The sequence below is a fragment of the Buceros rhinoceros genome, unplaced genomic scaffold, assembly GCF_000710305.1.
Source record: "Buceros rhinoceros silvestris isolate BGI_N320 unplaced genomic scaffold, ASM71030v1 scaffold12662, whole genome shotgun sequence".
Lineage (NCBI taxonomy): Eukaryota > Metazoa > Chordata > Aves > Bucerotiformes > Bucerotidae > Buceros > Buceros rhinoceros.
The window spans coordinates 101,430-128,908 of NW_010399549.1; the positions used below are offsets into that span (position 1 = coordinate 101,430).

Below are 27,479 nucleotides of genomic sequence, written 5' to 3' on the forward strand. Positions count from 1 at the left end.
CTGTGATATCCAAAACACTTCATCTGCATTAACAAGAGATGCCAAATGCCTCACCGAGTCCCTTCCCACACTAAAGTATGCACTTGACTTCAAAATGAAGATGTTAAACCTACACTGAGTAATCTTGTAAATCTCATTCTTAGCTTCTAAGGACTACTCCAGTGCTTCCAAACCCATCCAACCTCCATCTTCCTCCACAGTGGCCAGATTCTACTAGAAGACTTTTTTTTCCTTGCACACTTCAACTCCCAGTGACGACTATTTGCAACACACTCTCTTGGCCCTTCTTCCTGAAGATAGCATTCATAACACTGGGATGGACAAGAGTGAGCTCTGGTTTTAGGCACGGCCCAGACAGAAGCACTATGATCTATTTCAGATATGCTGTGCAGAGACACAAAAGATAAAAGATGAATCAAGGAAATATCCCCCCAAAGTAGGACTTGCTAATTATAACATTACAGTCCACCCTTTCATCTCTGCAGATGTCGAAATGGTCTTACCAACTAACTGAAAAGGCAGAGCATCACCAAATCCATCCCCACATCCAATAGGAATAGCGCTTTAGTAGCACACAGAAAAACCTCAAGAACAAAGGAAGCTTCACCTAAGAGCTGCTACACAAGTGTTTTCCCCTGTAGAAAACACCACAGGCTCTTCGATGTCCTGACAAAGGACACTGAGAACCTGCCATTACCAGTGAGCACACAGAGTGCTAAAAGGGGCTATTTTGAAAGCCCCTACGTGAACATGACAGAAAGAAAAATGACCTATTCTGAAAAAGCTTTCTGTATTTAACTTTGTCTCCCCAGAAGGCATAGAAGATGGAAGGCATTTAGTGTCTTTCAGGAGTGCCATCCCTCTTGCTGAAAGCCTGCAAAATTGGTCAGAGAAACTTCTACTTATTTCAGCAGAAATGCTGCCTGTGCAAGAAGCTGGGACCAAGCCTTGCAGCCTAACCACCTCCCCTCCTCTACCTGGGCTCAGAAGTAAGAGACCTTTTTAACCTGAGTACAGAAGCATTCAAGCTGCTAAAGACTTTGCAAAGACGCAACTTCAGACTGTCGTTCAAAGGTCAGTCTCCAACATCCAGTATTTATCTGCCTATTCTCAAACAACTGCTGGAGCAAAAAGGAGTTTTAATAGAATATGTTTTAGTTAATTAAATCTGGAACGTTAATGGGGTTTTCATAACACTGTGGCATTGTGTCTATGAAAAGCAATGAAAAAACGGTTCTATTTAGAAGTGGTAATAGCTGTAGTCTTTGAACATATGCTTAATGAATAAATCTGTTAGGAAAAAAAGGCCTGTGTGTATTGGAGGGGGGTAGTATGTTTGTTCTCACTTAAAGCGTGCCATGATGGCAATCATCAACAGCAAATGGCCTCTATTGTCGGGACTAAATAAAATTCCATTTGGCCATTTACTTTTAGGTAAAATTGCTTTTTTCTTTTAAATAACATTCTTTAACTAAAGGGCTAAGTTGAAAACAAAGCAATGCCAGATTCATGTTATTAAGGGCACCTGATAAGTGTTCATGCTCTTTGGTAGGTGCAAAGAACCACACTACAGTAACACCCAGGCAGCTTGCTACCACAGCACGGGGTGCAGCACACAAGAAGCCCAACAGATTATGGTGAAGAGGCATTCACATCCCGTGGTGAGAATAGTCTAACAACCCAGTGCCAGCATGTACTATAGCGGTGGGTGCAATTTCAGGGATGAAATTATATAGAGTACAGTGCAACACACAAAACCTGAATAGAATAGACTATGTAAAGCTTGGAGGACAACCAGAAAGCTATGAAGGCAAAGCACATGGGAACAAACTCAGTCTACTGGGTTTCCATTTCCATGAGCAGGTAGATGAATCTAATAAGCTGGTGGATTTGTTTGTGAAATTAAAATGCTAGTTCCTTGAGCTGAGAAATAAGTATGGAAAATATCCACAGTTAAGCCATAGCTGTGGACATTTTTAAAGGAAAGCTGTGGTATTTTTAAAGGAAGTTTGACAGATGTTGCTAAAATGCACCCCAGAAAAGTCAAACATGTCAATATTTATTCAACTCCTCTTCTGTCCTCCCAAAAGCTATTCTCATGGAGTGCTAGAATCTCCCCTTTCTCCACTAGATCTGAGAGCTTATGCTCGTCAGTGCCACTCCGAATGCTCCTAAGGAAGATTCACCAACACAGACTCCCCTTCCTGCTCTTTCCTTCAATAGTATGTTTGAATATGGCTCTTTTTTTGGCAACATAGCCATGGGGAACTCCCAGGCGGCATTCAACCCTACTCCCTAGTGCAACACACTGCAGCTGGAAATCTACTGAGGTGAGACCATGCTACGATCACCTCTGCTTTGACAACTCCTCTTTGGCAGCAGGGTTGGGAGACTTCTCCTTGCTGCTTTTGGACAGTTGAACATGCTCAACGTCTGCTCTCCAACAGCTTTGCAAACTTCTCAGTCCTTGTAATCCCTTCTCTTTCCTCTAAGAGCTTCTCCCTGTGGGCATGCAGAACAGATTCAGATATAACAAAGATCACAGATCATGAGTAGGTGGAAAGATATAAGCAGATGTATAAAAATAAAGCAAGTCTCAGGTTCCCAAGACTTTCTTTTCTGAGAGAGAACTGTGATACAATGAAGAAAATATTTCATCATCAAAATCTCTAATTCTTGGGGATGGTATTCCCCTCCTACTCTCTTCTTAATGCTATCCTTCGTGAAATACTTTTCTCATTGAAGGTTCTTGCATTTTCCCCATGGTGACAGAGATGTCACCAGCAGGCATAAGGAAAGCACGAAACCTTAATGTGCAAACTGGTAAGGCAGAGGTCTAGAAAGCATCATTTCCAAAAGCAGTACAGACTTGAGATACTGTAGCAAGAGACACTGGAATTCCAAAGGGTGGCTTGCTTCAGCTAAAGCAAAGACTGTAGCAGACAAATAAATGTCAGCAAGGTTCTTTTCTCAAGAACGGCTACCGTATTTACCAGGCTGATCTTCAGCATGTAGTCATGCGATTACTTTGTCCATTAATCAATCAGTTAGTCCACCAACCTAAACAGTGACCATAAGGCATGCATAAAATTTGCTACGTAACAATGTGCACAATGCAAAACACTGCACCGTTTTGGATCCCACATCCCCGAATCACTCCCTTTGGTAATTTTGACCTCTAAAGTGCCTGCTCTACAACACTAAACCAGGCCGTACAAAACCACTCTGATCAGGTATCATAAAAGATGAAAATTAAGCTAGGAACAAACAAAGAATAAGATATAGATGACAAAAAAACGTGTGAATACGTTTAAGAATAATGGAAATGAGAATGCCTGACGAGAGATGAGATGAAAGAAGGAAAACAAATAGAAGGCCCTAGAAGAGAAGCCCACAGGAGGAGGAGGAGTGTGAAAGACTGGCAGAAGGACTGAGTGGAGACTAAAAACAGCATCTGGCAGTAGCTCAAATCAAACAAGGCAGCATATGCAATAAGTGCAGTACACTGAAAACTTCCTTCCTCTTAGGGGTTAAGTAACCTCAGAGTTAGGGTAGAGAGTCTTCCCTCCCTCTCCTCTGGAATACGTTGCTCTAAACTCTGAAGCAGGAAAAAATCTAGTTAAACTTTTCTGTGATTGTCATTTCCCAATTGCCACAGTGAGCTCTTCACGCAATTTTCCAAAGGCAAGCAGCAGAAATCAGACATTGATTTTGATTCATTTTTCTAGTGGAAAGCATGATGGTGGGTACATCCTCCCTGAAGGATTCAGGGCATCAAAGGGCCAGAATCTCATAACGCCTAGAGAAATTTTCAGAATCCCCAATCCAGACAGATAGGACCCTAGTTCTGTTGAAACAATTTTAATCGTTTTTCAAAAGGTGAGCCTGAGTTCCATTTTCAAAAGTGGCTTAAAAATACGGAGCCTATTCACACTGAAAGACAATGCCACAATACTGCACAGTGGCTGTTGGAACTGAGACTGGCATGCTTTGCAATCTGCTGCCTACCATATGCTTCTGCTTCCTTTAATTGTGTGTCTGCGAATACAGCGCACCAATTCGTGTCTATTTGTCACTCGTAATTAAGAAAACACAGGTGCAGTTGTAAGAACATCAAATACTACAAACTGGGCAGTGTGGGGACAGCCCAGCATTCCAAGCCTTAAACCACAGCAACATTTATGACATTTGCATCTGCACAAAACCCGAAAAGGTCTCATGTGGGGAAGCACTAACAGGCAGGGCTTAACACAAGCTCCATTCTGTCAGCTCCCACAGGGGTGGAACATGGCCTTACAGGCAGACGTGCCAGGTCAAGCAATGCCATTTCAGGGAATATCCCACCATGCCCCACCTGTCTTTTGTCATGGTATATGTGCATAGGCTGCTACCTCTAACTGCACAGAAGGAACGAGCTACAACCGTGATTCTTCCCCACTACGACCATTCTTAGCAGAGCTGTAACTGGAGTTTGCTGTTGCTCTCCTCAGGTCTGTATGTCCACATTTCCTTCATGAGAAACTAGGAAAAAAGACCACAAGATGACACCACCCAGCTCTCACTCCACACAGATAAAGCACATGATCAGATTTATCTCCTGTGAAAGTCCCTGTTGTTGAAGGTCAACCTTAAAAGGTGGGAGAGTTACATACAGAGAGGAAGACTGTCCTAATATGAATGGTGAAAGAAGGACCAACAAAACAGTCCTGAATGGTACCTGGAGGACGGTGATAGCCCAGAGATATTATTTTACTGCTTGTATAGTAGCAGAGACACAGTAGAATGTATTTTACCTTGGACTTAGGATCCAAATCTTCCTAGGGACTGCCAGAAACCATTTTAAAAAACAAACTCTGTGATCCATCTTTGAAGTACAGCTGCCTACTTCTGCTAGCACTCCTGAGTCATACCATATTAAGTATGCCTCAAAGTCCTGTCAAGATATGCTCAAGATTCTTGATGTATCTTTAACCTTTTCAAGTGACATTCCTGTATTACGGTGCAAAGACTGAAACCAAAGAAAAAAATTGATGCGGTCAAACAAACAGAAATAAGTGAGCCCAAACTCAGGTGTGTTCCACTTCATTTGCTTATTTTTTCGATGCAAGCACAGTACAGAACTACCAAGCAAACAAGAGGCAGCTTCATCTTACCAACTTGGAAAGAAAAACCCAAATCATTCTGTCACTGCAACTGGAAACACAGATTTTATCTTGGAAAGAAAGAGGCAGGGTGGTACGCACCTGGAGGAGAACAGATGTACAGATGTGAAAATCACGGAAAAAACTCACAGCTGCAGAGGAAGCAGCAGCGTAGTGCTTAGAATACCTCGCTGTGGAAACCCAGTTCACAAGCTGGAGCTCCACACCAAAGCACCGTACTAGATCAGCCCGGGAATATCTTGTGCTGCTAGGCTGAAGATGACAACACACACCACTACACACCGCTGCCTGCAGAAATCTGTATGCTCTAATCCAAAAGGCCCAGCAGGCCACATCAGCTGAAATTCAAGTTAAAGGTTTGTAGCAGTTTATAATTTGAAAATGTCTACTCCACCAACACCAAACTGCCAGCACTCGGAAGGACCAGTCAGCTTCAGATTTCTCGATACAGTGACATGATGAATGGCAACATCTCCATGGTGACCTAGAAAGCCACTTAGACAGAGATCCAGGGACATACCAGCAAATAGATTCTGCTGCGTTTTCATGCAGGATAACTGAAAGGTGACCAAATGATTACAACTTCCACTGCAGCTTCAGCAGAAAAAACATATAACTGGTTTCCTTAAATGCCTCATAAAATCCCACTCGGAATAACTGAGTATTACCTTCAGTATTAAACAAAAAGATACACCTGATATTGCAACTGCTGTGCCGGACTAATGGGGTGCACAGGAATAAGCATACGATAGGGGACAGCCTCAACGGGTTCAAGTCTCTGCAAGTTACGAATGCCAGTTTACCAGTTATACCCCTTATTTCGTAAGAGGTTTTTTTTATGCATATGATAGAAGATGGAAAGTGAACCAAGTCAACTCACTTGCCACCCATCCAGCTTGAGAAAGGAACAAGAAAAATTAAGAAAAACGCCTAAGAACTTGTCCAGCCCTTCCTAAAGGTACACCCACCAAAAAACGTCTTCCGAACACTACCATCCAAGTCATTGCTTATCCTTTAAGATCTTAACAAAGAAAAAATTTTGCTATATCTACCCGTTACCCACATAATAGAACACATAGTAAATAGTAGTCACCCACGTTTTTAATCCACTGGTAAACGCTAAGCCATGGTTACGTTTCTTCTGATTCTCCTGGTTGTTGCAATTTTCATTTTTACCTAGTGTGCTGTGAATGCCACTTCTTCACGGTTTGTAACGGAACAGGAAGACAACCTTACAAGAAAATGGGTGGGATTTTTCATGCCAGAGTGGCTTTTTTTCATAGTTCTATTTGCATTCCACATATAGTTAGCCAAACTGCTCATGTTACTATACAAACATTTTACAAGCACAAATCTCTGAATTGAGTATTCACCAGAAATGCTGACTACTGTTTATAAATACATGTCCACGGAATGAAAGCTCAATGTTAAATGAACAGGCTCTAAACTTGTATTTATCAAACCTTCAAGTAAAGAAAACAACCTCTTCTTCCTTCCACTAATTCCCCAGAGAAGCATTCTTTCCACTGAGAGCATGTTGCTCTATTTTATTTCTCAGACAGAAGCAGTATAAAACACACAGAGCTTCTTTATTCACTTCTTCACTCTTGGTTTTGGGTTTTTTTTTTTTTTTTGGTAAGAAATCTCTCCGAAGTCATCGGGATTATTTGTGTAACTTCAGATGAAGCAGGGATTACAGTCTGGCCCACAGGAAACAACAATTACTCTCATTTTTGCAGATAGCCAACACCTTTCTTAAAAGTGCCTTGAAGGCAAACTGGATTATGTAATCCTGAAAGAAACTGCACTAAAGCAGTAAGGACCACAGAACTAAAACTGCACATGATAATTTACCAAAGAGATACTTGTCAAAAAGAACAGAGTGATTTTTAATTTAACTCTCTGTTGAAATCAGGGTGCCAGGAGGTGCAGTGCACCTTGGCACTGCAAACTGCCTTGTTTTCATCATCTTCATGATTCTCAGGTGCTTCTCAGAGATGGAATGGAATTTTCATCAGTTTCATTTTCTACAGAGTTTTGTGTACATGCTGCAGAAGAAACCTGCTTTAACAGAGTTTTAACTGAAAGACTTCAACTTCAAAATGTCAACCCAAGTACACACTCCTTCAAAAATAGCACATTAATTTTGCTCATCCCCACAGACTCATGCGACCTCTTTTCTCTCCACCCTGTTTTCCACCCGCACCACAGCAGCTCATGGCTATGTCACATAGCTACAGTAAAACTTTTCAAACCTCCAGGAGCACCACCTAGTTTTATTTCACTCTGCATTCTTTTTGCTTCATGCACTACATTAGATACAAGCACATGCAAAATATAACATGAGGCAGTTCTGTGAAATAAATAGCCTTCTGGTTACTTAAAATGGCCACTCGTCATTCTCATCCATCATTTTTATGGTTTCACCATCCCTTTTCACTGGCTGGCACAAACACATCCTAACAGTTTCCCAAGGCATTTTTCAGAATTTGAAAGTGAACACTGGTTTAATGTTTGCCCTCCAACCCACCCTAACCAAGCAATGCAGTGGAAGTTTCTCATTAGCTCGCATGCCCTGCAATGAAATAAACAATATTTTCTTTCTATGTGTTTTATTGATTGCTCAACTCAGGCACTGGAAGCCTGTAGCCACATTCTCTACAGTATTTTTTGCAATATTGAAGTTTATTAGTGTGTTTGTGACAGCTGAACAGAATGGTTTTTCTTAGCCAAATCTGAAACAAGGGCCCGTCTACAGTCCTGAGACAATGCCTAGACAACGACTTTGACTTCAAACGTTTACTGGAGCATCTTCCATCAACTTTAAAGGCATGTACTTGGATTTCATGCACCATTTCCTGAACCTTCAATCGAATTAGTATCATTGATACTTCGTAATGGTCTTCGCCTCTTGTGTCAAAACCAGTCTATTCAACCACCTCAGACTGAGGCCATTCTAGGGCACCTCTTGACAAGCACACTGGTCAGAGGCAGCCTGTACCTACAGGCTTTCTTCGCCAATGCTCCCAAGCTGACACTATGATGGTAATACAAAGGCAAGTGCATGACCTTCAGCTCACATTCAGCTGGAAAGCTTTACCATAAGGTTTTTTTGCTAGAACTAATTCACTTCGATATCACATGATAAATGATTGTCAATCTCTTCTTTCTCCCCTCCCACATCAGGTTTTCTCAGGCTAAGCTTTTCTGCAAAGCAGAACTACCCACGACTTATTCTGCAATAAAAACAAAACTGTTTGAAAAACTTCCCTCTATATTGCCCACATATAAAGAGTAAGTCAGTATCACTGCTGAATTAACGATCTTTTTGACAAAAAACCTGCAGGCTATGTGCATGAACACAAGATATTTTTGCCAAGCAGAATTCAGTGGAGATGAGGAGCAAATGAAGAGGGGAACGCTTCTCTTAGGGCACTGTCAAAGCCTAAGTGAAAACACAAGGGTAAAAAAAAAGCATTACCGAACCAGTCACAAATTTCCCCCCAAAGCAGTCAGATTGGTGAGCAGGAAATAGGAAATGAAATACGAAGACCTCTGAATGTACTCAGTATCTGTAAGAATCATATACTGGAACTACCCAGTTAAAAACAGGATCTATGTGTGGTTTCCATGTTGGTGGATGGATCAAATTCACTCAAGGTTTAACTCCCTACTTTTAACTACATTTTACTACAAATTTCAGTGCAGAGATAAATTTCATAACCTCTGCAGTGATTTCTGAATTCACTGTTTTGTGTAACCAGCGGAATCGCATTTATATCTTGCTTTGAAATTAATATAGTCTATGGCCACAAATGATCAGGTAACATACAATATCATGGTTTTACTTATCAAGAGTAAGTGCTCTGAGCCAAATAGTGACTGTTTGCCATTTACTGCACGTACATGTCCTAACATAATGACACTTCCAATTATTTGGCACACCTACACACCACCTCAAAGTAAAATCTAGGCCAGAAACACCAGTGTTATTAACATTGGCCTCAAAGAGTCTAGAGAAGACTTTACAACACAAAGGCTGTAAAGAACACTAGCATGATTCTCCGACTTATAGAAAAGAAAGCACATCCTTTCTGCCATCAAATGATGGCAAGCATTGACTATCAGCTGGCCAAAGCTGACCACTTCTATCTAATCTGTAAAGAAAATGTTAACACCCAGGAGAAGCATCTGTAGGTTACCTGAAGTTTCTCAGGATTCTTACATAAGTAATAAAAGGTCACAGCTCATAAAAGGCTTTCCAGAAGTGAAGCATTCAGCATGTGAAATCAACTCCATTCACCTCACAGCTTGTCTGCACACAGAACATGTTTTTGCCCCCCAGATGCTCCCTAATCACGGCCTTCAGTCTGCTCTTTCCATAAGCTGGGCCCCCCTCACAGAGTGGAGTTGATTCCAAAGGCAGCCCCACATCAGCCGAACTGCCTTCCACACTGTAAGAACCACCACAGACTGCAACAGTCTGCAGGACATCTATACCTGCAGGACAGTATGAAAGGCTGGTCCAGTGCAGCATTAAGGCATACTTAGGCTGGAACCAGAAGGTGAATAGATCAGCTAAACAACAAAAAGAAAAAAGGTTTATCTACACCAGATGCATGATTGAAAGTCCAGAGTCCAGTATCTAAGAGCCTGTATTGTGCAGACAGGAAATACTTTCTGGTAAGAGACAGAATATGCTTAGAACCAATCCCAGAATGACTTGACATACCTACTTCCTCAATGATTAAACAAACTTACTTACTGCTTACCACAAATAAACAAAAAACATATTTGAGGCAGCTATGGACTGGATTTAAAAAGACCTTCCAATGAACTTTAAGGAGTCAAAGACTCAATCCTTTAGGCCTCTTAGAAATCCTAGTGAAATTGAACTTCATAGACATCCAATAGGTAACGGAGGCAAAATGGATTCCTTGCATGATGTGAGAACCACAGCTAGATTAAAATATATACTGCACTACAAAAAGACGTTACAAAAAGTACCTTCGCTCGTAACACAGCTTTTCAAAACATCTACAAACTGCAATGAATTTTTTTTCCCCCACCCCTTTTGTTTTGTTCCTTTCAGTCTCCAAGAAGATTAGGACAAGTTCTGAAAAAGTCCATGACTGTATTTCTGTATTTTTTTGTCACTGAAGTGACAGTATGATGTATCTATCTTCCTTGTCTTACTTACCATGTGACATGCACTCAGTCCTTTCAGTCACATAGCAGCTCGGTTTCAATGTCTGCTCCAGGATAGATGGTCCTCTGGGATTATCATTTACATCCTTTACGCACTAAAATCCTAGAAAATAAGTGGAAAATCTAAGCTTTAACACTATCGGATGACCAAGAATCATTCAGGGCTTTTACATATAATTTTTCTTGAAAAGAAATTCTAAAACACCATGATGTGATGTTTATCCATAAAGGAAATACCAAGCCACTAATCTGCGAGGTGAAGCATGGAGAAGAGATGAAACATGTTACTGTGTTATCAATCCACTTGCTTTTGCTTACTGCCTGCATACAGGAACTGAGATCTACCTGAAGCCTTCCAGGTATCCAAACGGTATGTACCATAAAGTCTTTTAGTATTTAAGGGAGTGATCCATAAACTAAGCTCCTTAGGAGCCATTCCTTTTTTCCACCTGGAAAAAAGTCTTCTGCTGAAATCATAATGGCCAACTCATTAAAATCTCAGAGAGTGCTTTAAGGTCTGTGACTACAAGACAGAAACCCTCATTATTTGTGAAGGCCTGTTGAATGTGTCATACCTACCACAGCGGAGCTAAGTGAATACCTAATTTGGGAAACAGACCATCACAGCCTCAGAGACTGTGTCCAACATGCCATTAAAAGCAGAGCCAAAACATGGGTAAAAACATGGACATGTAGAAAGAAATTCACCTCTAACGAACCACAAAGACTTTTTCCCTTCTTTTCATATTTTGCCAAGGGAAGGGCCAGAGATTCATTCGTTGTCCAGCCTATAAAGTGCTGTGCCTCCAAGGCTTATATGATTTGTCACCTACTTCTAAAGCACCTCGCACTGTGACCATCAGACCAGTTCATTCACAGCTCATGCCAAGCCCACAGAAACCAGTACAACTCCTATGATGCCAGCACACTTTGCATCACAAAGCAAACCAAGAAGTTGCCTGAAAAACAAAGAAGGCCTAAATCCTGAAAGTTCCCTCTCCAACAAAGGTCCTCTTGAAATCACAGAGTTCATTTCAACAGAAATATCTTTCCAGTTCTGAACAGGCTAATAAATCAAAGACCACCTAGATATCCAGACTTCACCGCTGACACGGGGACATGAGGTGACCACTGCATCTAGATAAGCACATCTCCACATTAAAGAAAAATGTCTTCAAAAGCAAGTCACGTTTTCAGAAGACACCAGTATACAAGATGACAGCATCCTGGTAAAGGCAAGTCAGCAGAGCAGAGTGTGAGGCACTCCTCAAAAAGTCACCTCAACCAATATAGCCATCTTAGCATTAACCAATCCTCTGCTACCCAGGACAAGGGACTGCCAAGTCAAGGGAGGTAACGTGCTGTAAAGGCCTGGATACGCGCTGTGTCTCTCGCTTGTAATACAAACACAATATGAAGGAACTACGTAGGTCCAAGAATAAGAAATACTGTGTACACAGTGTGCATCAAAACATAATCCAAAAGTTATTCTTAAAACTAGAAAAATCGGGCATAAAGCATACAGATGGTATTTATACTTGTATAGCCACGTGGAAACACCTCTCCCTCCCTCGCAGGAAAAGATGACAACCAATTATTTTCAGCTAGATGTTTTTATTAAAGTTGTTTCCTGATGTATTTTCTTTAGTCAAAGCTAAAACACAGAAAAGGTGTCTTGCAGGGAAGTCCCAAGGGGAGTCAACCTTCTTGTACAGAGCAGGTGCCATTCAAAACAACTAACAAGCACAAAAAAAAAAGACAGTCCTCCGCTCCTCTTGTGAGAAACGAGCAAAAGTCTCGCCAAAGAGACTCAGGTCAGACTCCACAATGAAGCACTTAGTTTTACTATGTTCTTGCAAGAGCGGGTGTCTAGGTTAGTAGGCATGAATTGCCAAAGCAAAGGCCGAAAGATCCCTCCCTTGTTTCCCCATTGGCTGGGTACTCCAAGAGTTACAGACTTACCCGTCACGCCTATTACATGTTACAGGTAACATTAGATCATGCAACATCATGCATCGCATGTCTCTAACTCGGACTTATGCCTCCCCTAGGAGGAGAAAGTAATATTCAACAGCCTATTAAGCAAGCGCAGTGCTGCTCCCAAAGACCCATCTACCCTAATCAACCCCAGTTTGACACATTCAAGGTTTTATGGCCTGTTATCTGGTTTCTTCTCTCTTTTAATTACCTTCTGGTTTCTCTTCTTGTCTGCAAGACTGCCTCCCTTTTACTTTATCAGTTTCTTTTAGATACAAGAACAACGTCCCTTTGTTTCCTTCTCACACTCTGAAACTTCTGTCAATGACGTAATCACCAGCTGCGTGCAACAGCTCCCAAGGAACAGGTTTCACAATGCACTCATTCCACTCCAGCAGCACATCCATGAGGTGTACAAACAAGAAGTAACTGGATTTCATAACTGATTGTCCTTGGAAGAAAGGAATTGGTGCCTCTCAACTCACAACTGAAGGCCAAATTTTATCCCCAAACTACATCCAACGGTCTAATAAGAGATGATATGCCTCTTTGCAGCTCTCTGTAATTATACTACCTTGTCTTGACACAAAGGGCTCAGGTATCTGAACAGGTTCCAGTATATGAAGTTATTACTTCTGTTAAGCGGAAGTAATTGCCTCTGCATGCTTTCAGTCTAACACAAACAGAAGGCAGGATTGCTAAAACTCAAGCAAGAATTGATTAGTGCCTTTGCAAAAGCAGACTAAGAACGTGTACACAGAGTTACTGTGCTTCAGCTGACTCAAGGTAACTTGATCACACATCTTAGTTCTTAACATAAAGCTGTTTGCAAGGACAGCAGCCCCAAATGCTGTTCTCTGACCTTCCTTAGTGCCTGCAGTCCACCACATTACTGAAAGGCTGGCATGAAAGCGTTTTCTTTACACACGCTGCTGTGCAGGAAACTTGGGATCACAACATTTCCAGAGAGGCCAAACGAGTCAGAATTAATGCTGAACCTGTAGGCAAAGGCCTGTATCTCCAGGTCTTTGCAGCTTCTAGCAATAGTTACCTCTTCTTAAGTTACATGCAACTGTTGTAGTCTGCCTTGCCAGGCTCCACACTGCCTCTAAATTCAACCATTCCTCCTCTGCTTCCCCAGAGTGAAACCTGCGCAAGCGTAATTTTAAACTGCTGAAGGAAGTAAGCCCATCTATTGCCTAACATGCTCCACCCTTCTGTCTCTCTGACAGCACGTAAATGATCCGAAGACACCACCACTACAGTAAGGACAGTTAGGAATCATTCCTGTCTCTGAAAACACGTACAGCCTTATTCTCAACTACCTTACATCTTGCAGTTATTATCAGTGCAAAACTGATGTGAAAACAATATTCGGATTTGGTAGCACTTTACACCTACTCTACAATGATGTAGAAGAAATATGCTGCCAGGTGCCCGTGACTGTGAGGAAAATCTTGAAGGCAGAATAGTTTTACAGAAAGCCAGTCACCTTAAACAGTAAAGACCTTACTTCTGAACACTTGTGTCCTTCCTTATACTGACATGAGCAGCTGAAACTAGTCACAGAAGGACTTACTCATGCACGTAAGTATCAGCAAAATCAAGCTCCGAGTTAAGAGACCATTTCAGCACTTCCTTTTGCTCTGTGTGAAACCTCTAGAGGATGTGTCACAGAGGACTGATAAGCAATTGCAGAACTTCTCACAGCAAGTACTCTGCAGCACATTCAGACTACTTCATGGAAGGGTGACTTTATTTTGTGCTTTGTATGAGCAAATCCCCATGGTTTTAAGCTACCAGATTCATTTTTGCTGGAAACACTGGCACAGTCTGCCCAGACACAAGCAAAAATTGTGCACACAATTACCTGGATGCATACCCTGGCACTGACAGAGCACCAAAGCAGTTTAACGTGCAGGATCATCATAATCCCAGAACGGGAACACAAATCCAGAGGGTAGAACACAAAACAATAAAACGGTTTATTGCTACTGTTCACTGTTTCCTGTTCTGGGAATAACAAAGAATCTATTCCGAAGAACACATCATTCAGGCAATCTGTAGCGATGTTGCGGTGTAAGATGTTCCCTCATTCCATGTACAACCCCAAATCAGACAAGTATTTGCTTGCAAAGGGACTACACAGAGCCACGCACTTTCCTTTTCTCCGTTTTAAGAATGGACAACTCTAAAGACAGGGTCAAGTCTCCTGGGGCAGAGGAACAGAAACATGTTATTAAAATAAAGTGTGCACATAAGTGGTTTCTGTCTTGGGATCTGAAAACCAAGTTTAATTAACCAGCTGAGAGGAAAGCACAGTTTATATAACGCAGATTGTCTGACGACTCACACCAATCACTCCACACAACCCCTTGTAATTGCTAGTCCACATAACAGCAATTTTTGCTGGTTAAAAGTAACCAAGATGAGGGATCTAGGCACCAACTTTCAGACAGATCAAGAAAGAAGAAACAGGTGTTTAAAACAGAGGAAAAACAGACCAATCCATGTTACACAGGCTACTGAAATAGTTCTGTAAGGGAAATACACCTGTGTTCCCTCTCAAACTCCTAGAAATTAGTTTGTCATGAGGTAGAACGTCATTCAGGGTATTGACAGATTCTGCCACTGTCAATGAAAAAGAGTCCTGGAAAGAGTCTGAAGACTTCTGCCTTTCTCTGCCTGCACTCTGGAAGTCTGCTTTCTGAAATTACATATGCTTATGAGATAAGCCAGTGAAAAGCATGGTAAATCTGGAAAAAAAATTTGCTCTGGGAACAACATCTGTCTAGTGAATACTTGATCACCTGGTTGTCAGGCCACAGAACTGTACCTTGGTTTGGGATTCTGTCCTTGGTTTCCATTGTCTTCATTCCTTGAGATTCAGCTCAAAAGACTGTATGCCATCCCGTGTTTGCAGAGTTCTTAGCTCAGTAGTTCCTTAGTATTTTGGGGGGAATTTACATGAGACTCATCCAAACACTTAAGGATTAGTTTCACGCTGCATTTAAGATGACCTAACTTTATTCTGCTGCAGAAAAAGGGGTTTGTTCGATCCTCTTCTCTCCTCTATTGCATCATATCCATCTATCTTATCTATCTATGCAGCAACCGGGCTGCTGCCACCGCTTGCAGAATTGATGGAGAACTAATTAATTTGGGGGGTAGATTAGTCATCACTGGAGGACTGAAAAGAGGACCCCTTCAGTGGAAGCTCACTCACTGCTAGGCTGAATGCAAAGTTGAACTGCACTCTGCTTACAGGGATTTACAGAGCTCCCCTGGCTGTTTGGCTCAGTAGTATCTGCATGTATATTTAAAAGCTCTGGCTACGCAGGTATCAAATGGAATTCAACTCCTTTGTGACAGCATAGTAATTTTTGTGAACTACACACCCATTTTATCCAAGAGAGATAAAACATCAATCAGGGAAGTTAAATACCAAACTTCCTAACAACATTCCTACTGCAAAAAACCTTGTTTAGTTTGTGACATTAAAAAAAAGAAGGTAAAGTCAGATAATTACATATAATATGCAGAGCTATCACAGTGAACATTTATAGCATTACTTGAAATTCTGATGTCACTCAATAGATACATCAGCCACTAGTTTTAAAAACTTAATCGTATATTAAAAACTATGACCAATATTGCTTTCTATGCATAGAAATAAACATCCTGCTCAAGGATCTGAACTCCTATTTAAAACCAAAACTAAACATTAAGAATAAAATCATTCGGTATGGTTTTGAGACACATATGTGGCTGCATTGCATATTCCCTGCCTACACTGACAGTGTGGGAGCTCTGTTAGTCATCTAATGCGCATATTTGCTTGGCACAATGCCTTTACTTTCTTATGTAGGCAAGAAAGATGATCACCCATCTATTGTGTTCAGTATGACCAGGCCTTCCCAATTCAAACTACAAGCTGTTAGGAGACTGAGCAGTTCAAAGTGAAGCCTAGGGACTGGGAGGTTTTTAACTAGGTCTGTGAAGGTAAGGGTCACTTCTAGATTCATGCTGCTTAGACTCATTTTTTGGTGGGACCTAACAAAGTGTTTATTTTAAGAATAAGGACCTTTTACTGAACAGAAGCCTAATTTAGTATTGCTTTCAATCCTGACACGGATCATTTTACTACCTTCAAGGGCATCAGGGGTCCTCCGTTAGCTTGCTTTAACTTCTCTGCTTCCGTTCCGGAGGAAGCTGAAGCAGAACCTGAATTTAGTTTTCAAGTAAGGCTGTCATAAGACCTCCTTGCACAGACTACAGCAGGATCACATGGATGCCATCCTTCTGGTACACCAATTTCATTTAAACCATACAAAAAAGATGTGCCTTTTTCATGTAACATTGATGATGAAATCTGAAGAGGAAGGGAGGGAGGCAGAATTTCCAGGTGGCTCAGTGTTGTCAGATGCAGGAGTGACTCCGACCATTTCCCGTCCCAATGGCTCTGGATGCTGCAAATTAGCATTTTACCATGAGATACTTCAAGTCACAACCTGTCTTGCACAGAATTAATGAAGTACCAATTCAGTTGCTCTCTGACACACAGGGGGAGAAGTGCTTGAGGGGCAGTAACTCACACAGTTGCTTAGATATTTCAGCAGTGAACCTGACTACTGCATTTATGTCGAGAAGTCTTATGCTGCCCTACTCCACCACAGAAACAGCCATCAAGGGCAGCCTGGGACTGCCTTGCAGGACCTCTTCTAACCCCCTCCTTATTTTAAGTGCCTTCAGCAATACAGGCTGCCATGTCTCTTCTGATTTTGCCCCAGATGTCCACAAGTTTGGATTCCCAAGGACTGCAGTGATTTGGTGTAATATCTGTTTACTGCGCTCAGTGCGTTAGTACCTAGCTGAAGGGAACAGCTTTTGACAAGCAGGAGTTCAGAACAGGTAGATCTGATCTGATCTGCTGGAGCTCTGTCCTTAAATTCTACAACGGTAAGCTGGAAGAAGTATGTGGGAAGTATCCACAATAATCAACCATCTTAAGTTAATTAGCAATTAATTTAGTGAGCTACTAAAGTCTAACAAAGATGAATCCTGAGAGATTCTGGTCACAGTTACCCTGATGTAAATCTAGATTAACTCCTAGAGAGAACATCAATCTCCGTGATGGTTACTTCAGATTTACACCCAGCTACTCCGAATTTGTGCATTAGTTTCCACAGCCGTGTGGGAGATCTGTCTCAACACATCAGCTCTGCTCTCTTGCAGATTCTGCAAGGTACACAGAGTTACATTTCTGTAAAAATCCAACCTCAGTGAAATGAGGAAATTAAATTCTCCGCTCTGATGAAACTTAAGCCTCCCACATAACAGACAAAACCCTGCTACAGAGCCAGCCACTACAAGTGGTCACAATATCCTCCTTGGCTTTCAGTCTCTGGGCAGTAAGGATAAATCCCCTCTCACTGGATTTCACAAAGCACAACAGCAAGCATCAAAATTACACTGCCTAGGACACTGTAAAACTCTTCTGCCTAGGACTCTTATGAGTATTAAGAATACCAGATCCACAGAGTGCACAGTTTTGAGACCAGGCTCACAACCCTAATAAAATCCATCTAAGTCTTTCAAGGTCATCTTTCTAAGAGGGGGTAAATGCCTCCTGGCCATTAGGATTGCCCCATGGGATACACACTGCAGCTGCATCAAAGAAAGTTGGTAAGAAAAGGGAGTTATTGTCCTCCACACAGCCCTTCACCTTTCTACCAACTCTACTCAGCTCTGCATCCCCATTCTACACAGCTATCACTGTCCCCTTCCTTTACCTCTTAAGCTAACCACTAGATTAAAATTATATAATGATCCTTCCCAACCCCATGGATCTCAACCCAAGCAGTGCACATTGCTCACTAAATTCTTCATTGATTCGGGTAAGGAAATGTTTGTACGCTTCTCGGCAAGCCAGGGTACAGGCCATAACAGCAGAAACAGGTAACAGGCAACATACAAATGCAAGCGCTGGAATTCTGAATTCAACGTATGTCCAGAGAACTTGTTAAACGGTCCGTGGAAACATTACGGAGAGATACTTAGAGCCACTTTTACTAGATGGTTTAAGCTCACATTAAGAACTTCCATCAAACTCATTCACATGGGGATTTTTTCTAAGCAAACAATAAATCTCCCCATATCAGCCTGACTTTGAAAAAATTAGACGTATTCCTACTCCCATTCCACTGTCGATTATGTTCACACTGCAGATCCTAACTGCCTGAAGCAGTTTTATCCTTTGCAGGAACTGGCTATCTAAAGGAGCCCAGAATCTGCTTGCTGTTCCTTTGTTTCATGCCATAAGTGGGGTTGATAGGGTTACTCAGGATGATCCAGCAGGCTCAGAGCACAGTCTTCATGCATTCACGAGGACGTTACAGAGCTGTATTTTGTTTTGGAATACTCTTTTCTGCTCTCATGCGCAATATCGCTCTGAAGGCTGTTTTGACACTAAATATTACTGTGGATTCATGAACTCTCAGCATTGAGTCTCCATCAAAACAGCTCGATCAGCTTCTAAGCAAGCATCATACTAGAAGAGCATATGGTAGGAGTAAAAGTAGCCCAAATTTTCAGGTTCCCAGCATTTGTAGAGTTCAAACAGCGTAAGTCATGTACATCTGCAAGTCAGTCAACCCACAGTAGAATGCTCAAAAGAATGTAGGTCATCATTTGGCAATGAACAACTTGAAAACAATACAGTAAATTTTACGGTGGCAAGCTTTGAAAGGTAGTATACAATAGCTAAATAAATGCTGATTTTTATAAACAATGACATTGTAGCTAAGCAATTCTACACAAAAGAATTTCTACTGCATAGGCCAGTTTGATTTTTGCAATTAGACCTCCCCAAAACTATTAAACTTCCATAAACTTGTCTACAGATACAAGTTATGTCACAGTGTAATATGAGGAGTATTTTAAGAATAGCTATTCCAGAATGAATGTCTGTACATGAAGTTGTTTCAAAAGTTATTACACAGTGATATTATATGGATAACCTGTAAGAGAATATTGTGGCATCCCACAATTAAAAGTAATTCAATGCTCCTCTGAGATTAAGCAAAATAATCTAGCCTCCAGTTGTGCCAAGAACTAAGTAAATCCCGCAGCACCCTATAACGCTTAATTCAACCTCCATAAAAATCACTGGGCAGAAATAAAGCTAGAATTACACATAAACCTCAGCTGCTTTTTCCAAACTTAACTAAGCTTTACCAACATTGGTGGTGACATACAAATTCAACAGGTTACTGAGGGCTGGGAGTGAATATCCTGCTTAATTTCCAGAAGACTAACTGGACACAAAGCAATCTATACCATTTCTCCAGGATCTCCCCAGCTGACTCACCCTCCTGCCTAACGTACAGCATCAAAGTAGAACATAATCTCACGTTATCAGAATCAAAATTGATTTGTATAGTAGCAAGAGATAAGACTAAACCCGAAGTGGATGCCATTTTGCAAACTGCCATTACATTTCCACCAAGGAGCATACCACACCCCAGAGAGTCCTTAATGAATAGTGCCACATTTGCAATAGGCTAGTTAAGGTTGTGTCAGCAGTTACATTACAAATCCTTAATTACATGTTAGCAAAACAATCCTTAATCTTACTGAAACATGGTATCAGGATAGATTTTGATTTCATGTTTTAATATAAAAAACCAAACCAAAAAAATCCCCACAATCTTGGAACCATTTCAAATTCCAAAAGCAGAGAACATTTTGGCAGGCATTTAAGGCTGAATCTTGGAGGTAGTAAATGCCCTTGACTCTAATCTCAGTGGGACATATGGGTGGTTAGCATCTCCCCAAAGTATGAGCGATTACCAGTGCCTAAGAACTCATTTGTATCAATGGGTGTCAAAGCACGTAGCGGTTTCTGGGGTCTGGATCGCAGTCTATATGCACTTGCTCTGTATTCTTAGTTTAGGGAGCTTGATCCTGCTTTCATCACGGGGCTGATGATGCTACAGTCCAAGGTCAGGAAGATAAGCACTATAAACTTCCAAACATGATGAAATATACAGTATATATAAAACCCTTATGCAGAGAATATACTTTGCACTAGATGGAGCATTACTCTCCCCTTGATGTTTACATGTGGTGTATTTCACAGTACCTTGGCATTGTTTATCTAATGAGAAAATATACGGTATCAAATTCTAAGCTCCTACAGCTTCCAACCCCGTGAGCTGGAGCAGAGTGCATGCCTCTGACTTCTCCTTGGAAAAGGACTGCAGTAAGTGGGGAGAGTAATCAGCATTAGACAATGTTAAGAGAATGGGCAGAGCAGACAGAGGCACTTCATGACCGCCCAAGTTTGCAGCAAGTGGTCTCAGTACTAAAGTAAGGATGGTAAGGTCAAAGTCAAGCCAGAAAATGGTTTCCACACCAAATGGAGGTCCATCTGTTGACTGCTTCCACTCTTCATTGTCCTGAGGTCTAGGCACTAGTGCCTCTAAAATGGCCTATGTTACCACACTTCATCCCGTTCAGTATTTCTGTAACCTCCACAGAGGTGCATGTGCGCGAGGATGACCTTCAGAGTGCCTCAGGCCTTGAGTGCAGCCAGGTCTGACCCACTTGTGAACCCCAGTCCCATGCAGTGGGGGCTGCTTTCATCCTGCCCAATGCATTGTGGCTGTGTGTCCAGGTGACAGCAAAATAAGCGTTGGGACCCAGGCCATGCCACAGCCTCCCCTGCTTGGGCTTTGCCAGCTCAGCCTCAGCATTGATTACACCCCTTCAAAGCACCTACCCATGTGAAAAACAGCGTGTTTCTTCTAGAGTCCAGGGTGTAGCTCTAAAGGCAGTGGCAGTCTGTAATGACTTTTCTTAGAGGGAACACCTCAGGTCCTAGGTCAGGACTCAGAAGCAACCCATCCTGTCTGATGTAAGACTTCCCACAGTGAGGCAGTATTGTCTCAATTCTACTGAACTTTATGAAGTATTTCTCTACAACAGGGCCATACATACACGTCCATGAAATATAGCCGCCCTGAACGTACCCAGCTTTGAAAAGCTTATCCATTCACAACACTAAGACCCTGTAAGTCAGTAATCAAGATACTCATCCTGACTAGCAATTACTGATTAGAAATCACACTAACTCAGAGCCTTTCTTTCACAAACTGTTGTCTCCCTAACATAAACCATGGTGAGCCTGACCTTCTTGCATAACTCCTTTCTACAAACAGGCTGATTTTACTAGCACGGTAAGTCAATCTTAAGAAGGATTTGATCAGAGGAGTCAATGCTCTAGAATGGTAACAGTTTTCTTGCTTCCACCAAACAGCACCTTTCTGTTTGCAAAATAAGCACCTTCTCGGGTTAAACTGCCCCACTGATCTTGGGTGCCACACATCACTGAAGGGAGTGGAACCGGTTATCCCAAAAGGATGAACACAGCACATCAAACCATCAGAGTATCACTGCTGTATGCATTCAGCCTACTGCTGCCACAAAAACTCATTAAAAATTAATGAGTTCTCTAGGGAGCATACACACATAACACTCAAAGCTAAAGAAGCTGCTGCCAATACTGTTTTCCTCTCCCTAGACACCACTTCAAGGCAAAACAGAATAGCCGCTTTTGCCCTCCAGCAGAGTATCAGGATCCTTTCAGACGGAAAAAATACCTATGCTTGTGTGGACAGGCCTTGAAATTCCACAACCTGCAAGCCATCACCACGTATTCTGATCTTGTTCCCTCCACCATCCGGGAGATTTCTGCCATGAAGTTCAACATGAAGACCTTCATTTTGGGGTAGCCTGGACCAAGTTTTGTGAAGATACTAAACCTTGCTTAGAAATAACGACCTGCCTACAACTGAAGGGGGTGCTTAGTTTCTCCAGCTCTAGCACTGATTGCATTTCTTGCCTTTCCTTTTCTGTGCAGCAGCTAACAGTACACCCACAGATATGATATGTCATACACGCAGAAACGCAGGTCAAAGTCATTTATGTAAGGCCCCTTCTTTAAGAGACTATCTATCTCACACAAAGGGAAGCATCAGTAGATGGGGCTCTACTTCTGCATCATATTTGCCAATGCAAATGCCTGGCATATGCAGAGGGGGAGAGAAAAAAATCATTCTCTCTCCCTTGCCAGCCCCTGCTTTTCATGGCATCACTGCAGACAAAAGACACAAAGGAGAAACAGCTTCTTCTGCCTTACCATCCCCTTTGCTTCCCCAAAGCCACTCCCCACATCAACCAGCGTTACTGAGAAACAGTCTGCCAGAAAAAGGTTTAGGAATCCTCAAACAAAATGGCTTAAGTATTCAGAATTATCATCATTAACAGCTCCAAAATGATTCAATAAGAGACTAGCACAGCAGAGAAGCTTTACAATTTACACCGATCTGAGAAGATCTGAGACCAGTTCTCGTACAACAAGAAAAAAGAAATGCTTCTCTAGGTCAAAAGATCAATACCATGTAAATCACTATGACTAGCACACGTTAGCAGGATCTCAGATTTCCGTTCATCTCCAGCTCTGGTAACTTAGGAAGCATCAGCTCCTAAAATCATGCAGCCACTGACGAAGAATGTCAGCAATCATGAGCAGGTAGATGCAATATTTCAGGAAATGGCCTAGAAGCAGCTGAATGGATTAATGCGGCATCTTCCAGGACCAATAATCGGTTTCAGGATAATAGTCCCAAATACCCGCTGTGTTCTCAGAATCACAGAGCATGATGTCCATAGCAATCAGTTGCAAAAAAAAGGAACAAAAACCAGAAGCAAACGATTCTTTTGTGTGTCCTGTAGTGGTGGCCATCAGCTCATTTTGGTCCATGATAAAGTCCCTTACAAAGAAGTGATTCTATAGCTTCCAGAGAAAAGCTGCTTCTTTCATACTTGGACAATATCAAACAGAAGTTGCTAATCTAAGAGGATGTAATGGACAAAGAGGGTAGTCTGCACTTGCTTGGTTTGAAGCCTTTGTGGCAAAGGTTACTTGGCTCCTTGTGAGCTCTATTCCTTAAAAGAGAAATAGAGGAGATGACATGTGGGCTGGAGAGGTGACAGACAGATGGAAAGGATGAGAGCCATGCACAGAGCAGCAGAGAGTGATATTGACTGAAAAAATGAAGGAAGAAAAGCTTGTAGACACAGATAGGAGACTCTATATTCCAAACTGGAATAAATGTCCGGTTTCAAGGACAGCCTATCAGCTTACACATCTCCTCTCAATTTCTACTTCTGTTCAGTATCAACAACCAAGGCAGTAAGTGGGATGCTTTAATAAAGCAAATTCCCAGATGACCGCAGATGCTATTCCACTAGTTTTGGACTGCCTTTTCCCAGCATAATCAGCAATCTCATAGGCACAGCTTTACAAATTCCAGGCCACCAGATAAATGCCAGTAGGCTGTGACATAACACAGTAAAGACTGAGACAGCATTAGCAGGACTGGACTTTCAAGCAAGTTTGTCAAGCAGAAAAGAATCTTTTTCTAAATCCTGAGTATGCAGGTAACGCTCTTGTCTGTCCAAATACAGGAACCAGCACTGTGCGCAAATCATTAGCTTAGCACTGGCACAAATTTTTGTGTTAAAGAACCTTTACGTAACACTGAAGTCATGCCCAGGACTAACACAAAGCAACAGTTCTCAATTTAATCTAATGCAAGCTAATGTAACGTAATCTAATCCACTCAAGGATAACAGTCTGAAAACTGATGTTCTGCTGCACAGAATACACTGCAGATAAAACATATTGTTGCTTAATTGCTGGTTCTCTCATTATCTAGCAACACTACAAAATTTTAGAGCACTGAATCTCACATTTGTGATCTGCTGCCCACTGGCAACATGCAGAACTGTGGCAAATGGCCAAAACTATATTCAGCAGCAAGATCTACAGTGTTCCAAATCAGGAGTTTGAGGAGTTGGGGTGCCGGAGAGCACACAGGAAATTCAAAGGGACAAAGACAATGTTTCGTCCTAAAAAATTCAGGACATACGCTGTTGCAAATGATGCTTAAAGCTTAAAAGAAATAAAAGTTAAGAACAAATGGCAGTGCCTACTTCAGGGAAAAAATACTGAATTAAGAAACTAGAGATTCTCCATATATCACACGGAGAAAGTTGCACTCGCAGTAATTTACCATAAAGAACAGAGCAATTAAGGTTATGAAAACATGGTTTAAGACAATAAATAATAGGCTAAAATACACAGCATTGGGCACTCAGCGCCTCCTGGATGTCAGTGCAAGTTAGACATCATGTAAGTATGTGAGAAGACCCCCACTTATTTAAAGAAAAATGTTAACTATTTTAATTATGTGACCATTCTAAATGGGCTCTGAAGTGCAGTAGCAATCACCTGCAGAATAAAATAGCCATTACAAGCTTTTTAGTCAAAGGATTTGGTACAATAATTCACGAAGCTTTCAGCAGCTTCATAACAAACTAGACACATCTGCAGTTCCACAGAAACGATCACGCCTGTGCCAATGTTTCATCTTATGCATGTTTGCAGGCTCCAATTTCCATGTTTAGAAGAGGACTGAAACAAGCCAACTACTTAAATTATTCCACCTCTCTGGCTTGCTATTCTCAAACGTAAGGAGTAAGCGCTTCAGTCAGTGTAATGGAACAGTGGCAGTGATCTGTACTGGCAAGGGAGGCTCTGCTCCTGAAGGCGACAGCAACGGCCAAGCCCCAGGCTGGTACCACGCACTGTTAGCAGACTGAAAATTAGGGAACAGACGCTGTTGGAGTATCAAATGGAAGAGGCTGTGGAAAAGAAAATAAACAACTCTAGCTATATGCAACAAGTCAAGGTACAGGAAGGAAGCAGCAAATCTCTGTTCCTAAAAGTAAAAAGGAGTCCGCAAAAACATCAGGGAAAAAAAGTACTGACTGATGAACAAAATGGACTCCCTTCCGCAGAATCTCTGGATGATGCTAGAAAAAATTTTATGTGTATTTTATTTACCTGTATTAAAAAAAAACCCCAAACAAACACCACCACCACCTCCCTGCCCTCCCCCCCCCCAAAAAAAAAAAACAAAACCAAAAACACCCCAAACAAACCCCCCCCCCCCCTCCCTGCCCCCCCCCCCCCCAAAAAAAAAAAACCAAACCAAAACCCCACCAACCAGGTAAGCGTAATTCAGTGAACTGACAGTAAATTCCAGAGTGGTATCATGTATCCAAGGGAACGCTTCTGGAAAAACAAGAGGCTGAAGAAAGATGCCTACCTTGCTTCTAAGTGTCCTGACCTGAACAGTATGACCCAAATCTTGTAAGAATGGAGAAAAATAAAACTCCAGACCCATAAGTATTCTCTAGCAGGCTGCAACCTTCTGCCTTCCTTACTGTTTTAAGGGAGTACATGCCTGTAAATAGCCCAAATTTTGGTCAAGTCCAAGACACCCCTATGAGATGCAAAATTTCATTACTGATTGAGAAACACACAGACTGTGTCCAGGGAGATCCAGCTGCCTGCCTTTTGAGTAGGTAGCTATCAACAGCGGAATTGTAAGCACAGGTCTCCAGAGCGGCTGTGTGAAAAAGCTTCTGCACACGACAGCTGTCAACCTGCAACTCCTGGACTGCAAGCAACAACACGATTTTCCAGGCCAGCTGGGAGTACATTCAAAGGGCAGTCCTGCTCCCCCATACTTTCCTCAAGGAAGAAACTTCTCAACTCCTCCTGCCCCCATCCCATCACTGTTCACTTACAACTGTCATTCTACACATGTGAAGTAAAGTACATGGGCCTGGCAAACCAGTGGGAGGCAGGAATGGGGCTACAAAAACAACCCTTCTTTAAGACCGAAATAAGGTAAATATCTCCCTGACAAAAAAAAAAAAAGCACTAATTATTGTTGATTTAGCCCATCTCAGCTTTTTGTATCCTGCCTTCCATAAAGATCCAAAGCTCCTTATCTCACATTCATAAAGTGTTCACCTCCACCTAGGAAAAGTCTGCAACACTGTTGGTTGCTAAAAATCTCCTGCCAGTGAAGCAGCAGGAAGATAAAGAAGATAGTAATTGGAATGACCTGCTTTTACAGACCGCAAGTCATCTATTATGAAAATAGTTATTATTTATAGCACCTGAAAGACACAGTTCAGAACTAATACCCTCACCATGCAAAACTGGTTATTCAATGACATCTAGAAGAGCTCTCTGCATCTTTATAAAATACCAGCAGTTATATTTCCTAACAAACTCTAAGATACCATTAGAGGCTCATGGTATCACTGGTGTTACGGAGTACATTCTCCCACTGAAGAGAAGTAGCAACTATCTGCAGAGAAAAAGGAAATGCTTGTTTCTCAAGGTAGAAACCACAAAGATTGCTACTTTCTGGGGTGCGGAATTAGGGAAAAAATGAGAGACAGCCTCATTTTGAAAGTGAGGTATAATTTGTCCAAATGAATTCATCACCTAATTTAATCTAAGCCTCCTCTTAGAAGTGAAAACAGCAGAGAATTAAACTATAAATTAAATGGTAACATAAGCAGTATGCTGTGGTTTCCATAACGAAAGAAGATATGCACAAACTTAATACTAGCAGACATAAACGGTTCTGTAAGCTTTGACTGAGTCTTTCAGGATGTGAAAGTTTCAAGTTTCTGCTTCTAAGAATGTCAGAAACAATACAGGTACGTTATGAAAAAAAAACCACACCCAAAAGGAGGTATACACGAAATAAGATAATAAAAACATTCCAAACTGTATTTCCTCAACAAAAATACTCTTTTCTAAAAGATTTTCAATTTAAATGTAAGTTCAATCACAATTTTAGAATAGGCCAACGCTAATACCTCTTTTGACTCTCATTTGCAATGATATCACAGGCTGATGTGGTCCCACAGTGCAAATACTCCACTGTCAAATACTTATGAGCTTGACATGAAAAATGTAACTTACAACTCACATATTACAAAGAAAATCTAAAATACTTACTGATTTTTAACAAAATTCCTACAAATAATTTATTTGTTATTTTTTGAAAGGACAATTTCCTTCAAGTATCTTGTTTGTGCTTTGCATCCATCAACAGCTTCCACTGTGCAATGTCCGCCCCTTTGCCATTTCAAATAATTTTATACTTTCCTGACTGAAGTTTACAGACTACCGCT

At 41.5% G+C, this 27,479-nt stretch overlaps 1 protein-coding gene across 1 annotated transcript in view; it reads right to left on the reverse strand.

Moving 5' to 3' along the window:
- PTPN5 (protein tyrosine phosphatase, non-receptor type 5 (striatum-enriched)) overlaps positions 1 to 27,479 on the reverse strand; it is a 75,381-nt gene that overhangs the window by 47,111 nt on the left and 791 nt on the right. The window lies entirely within an intron of this gene.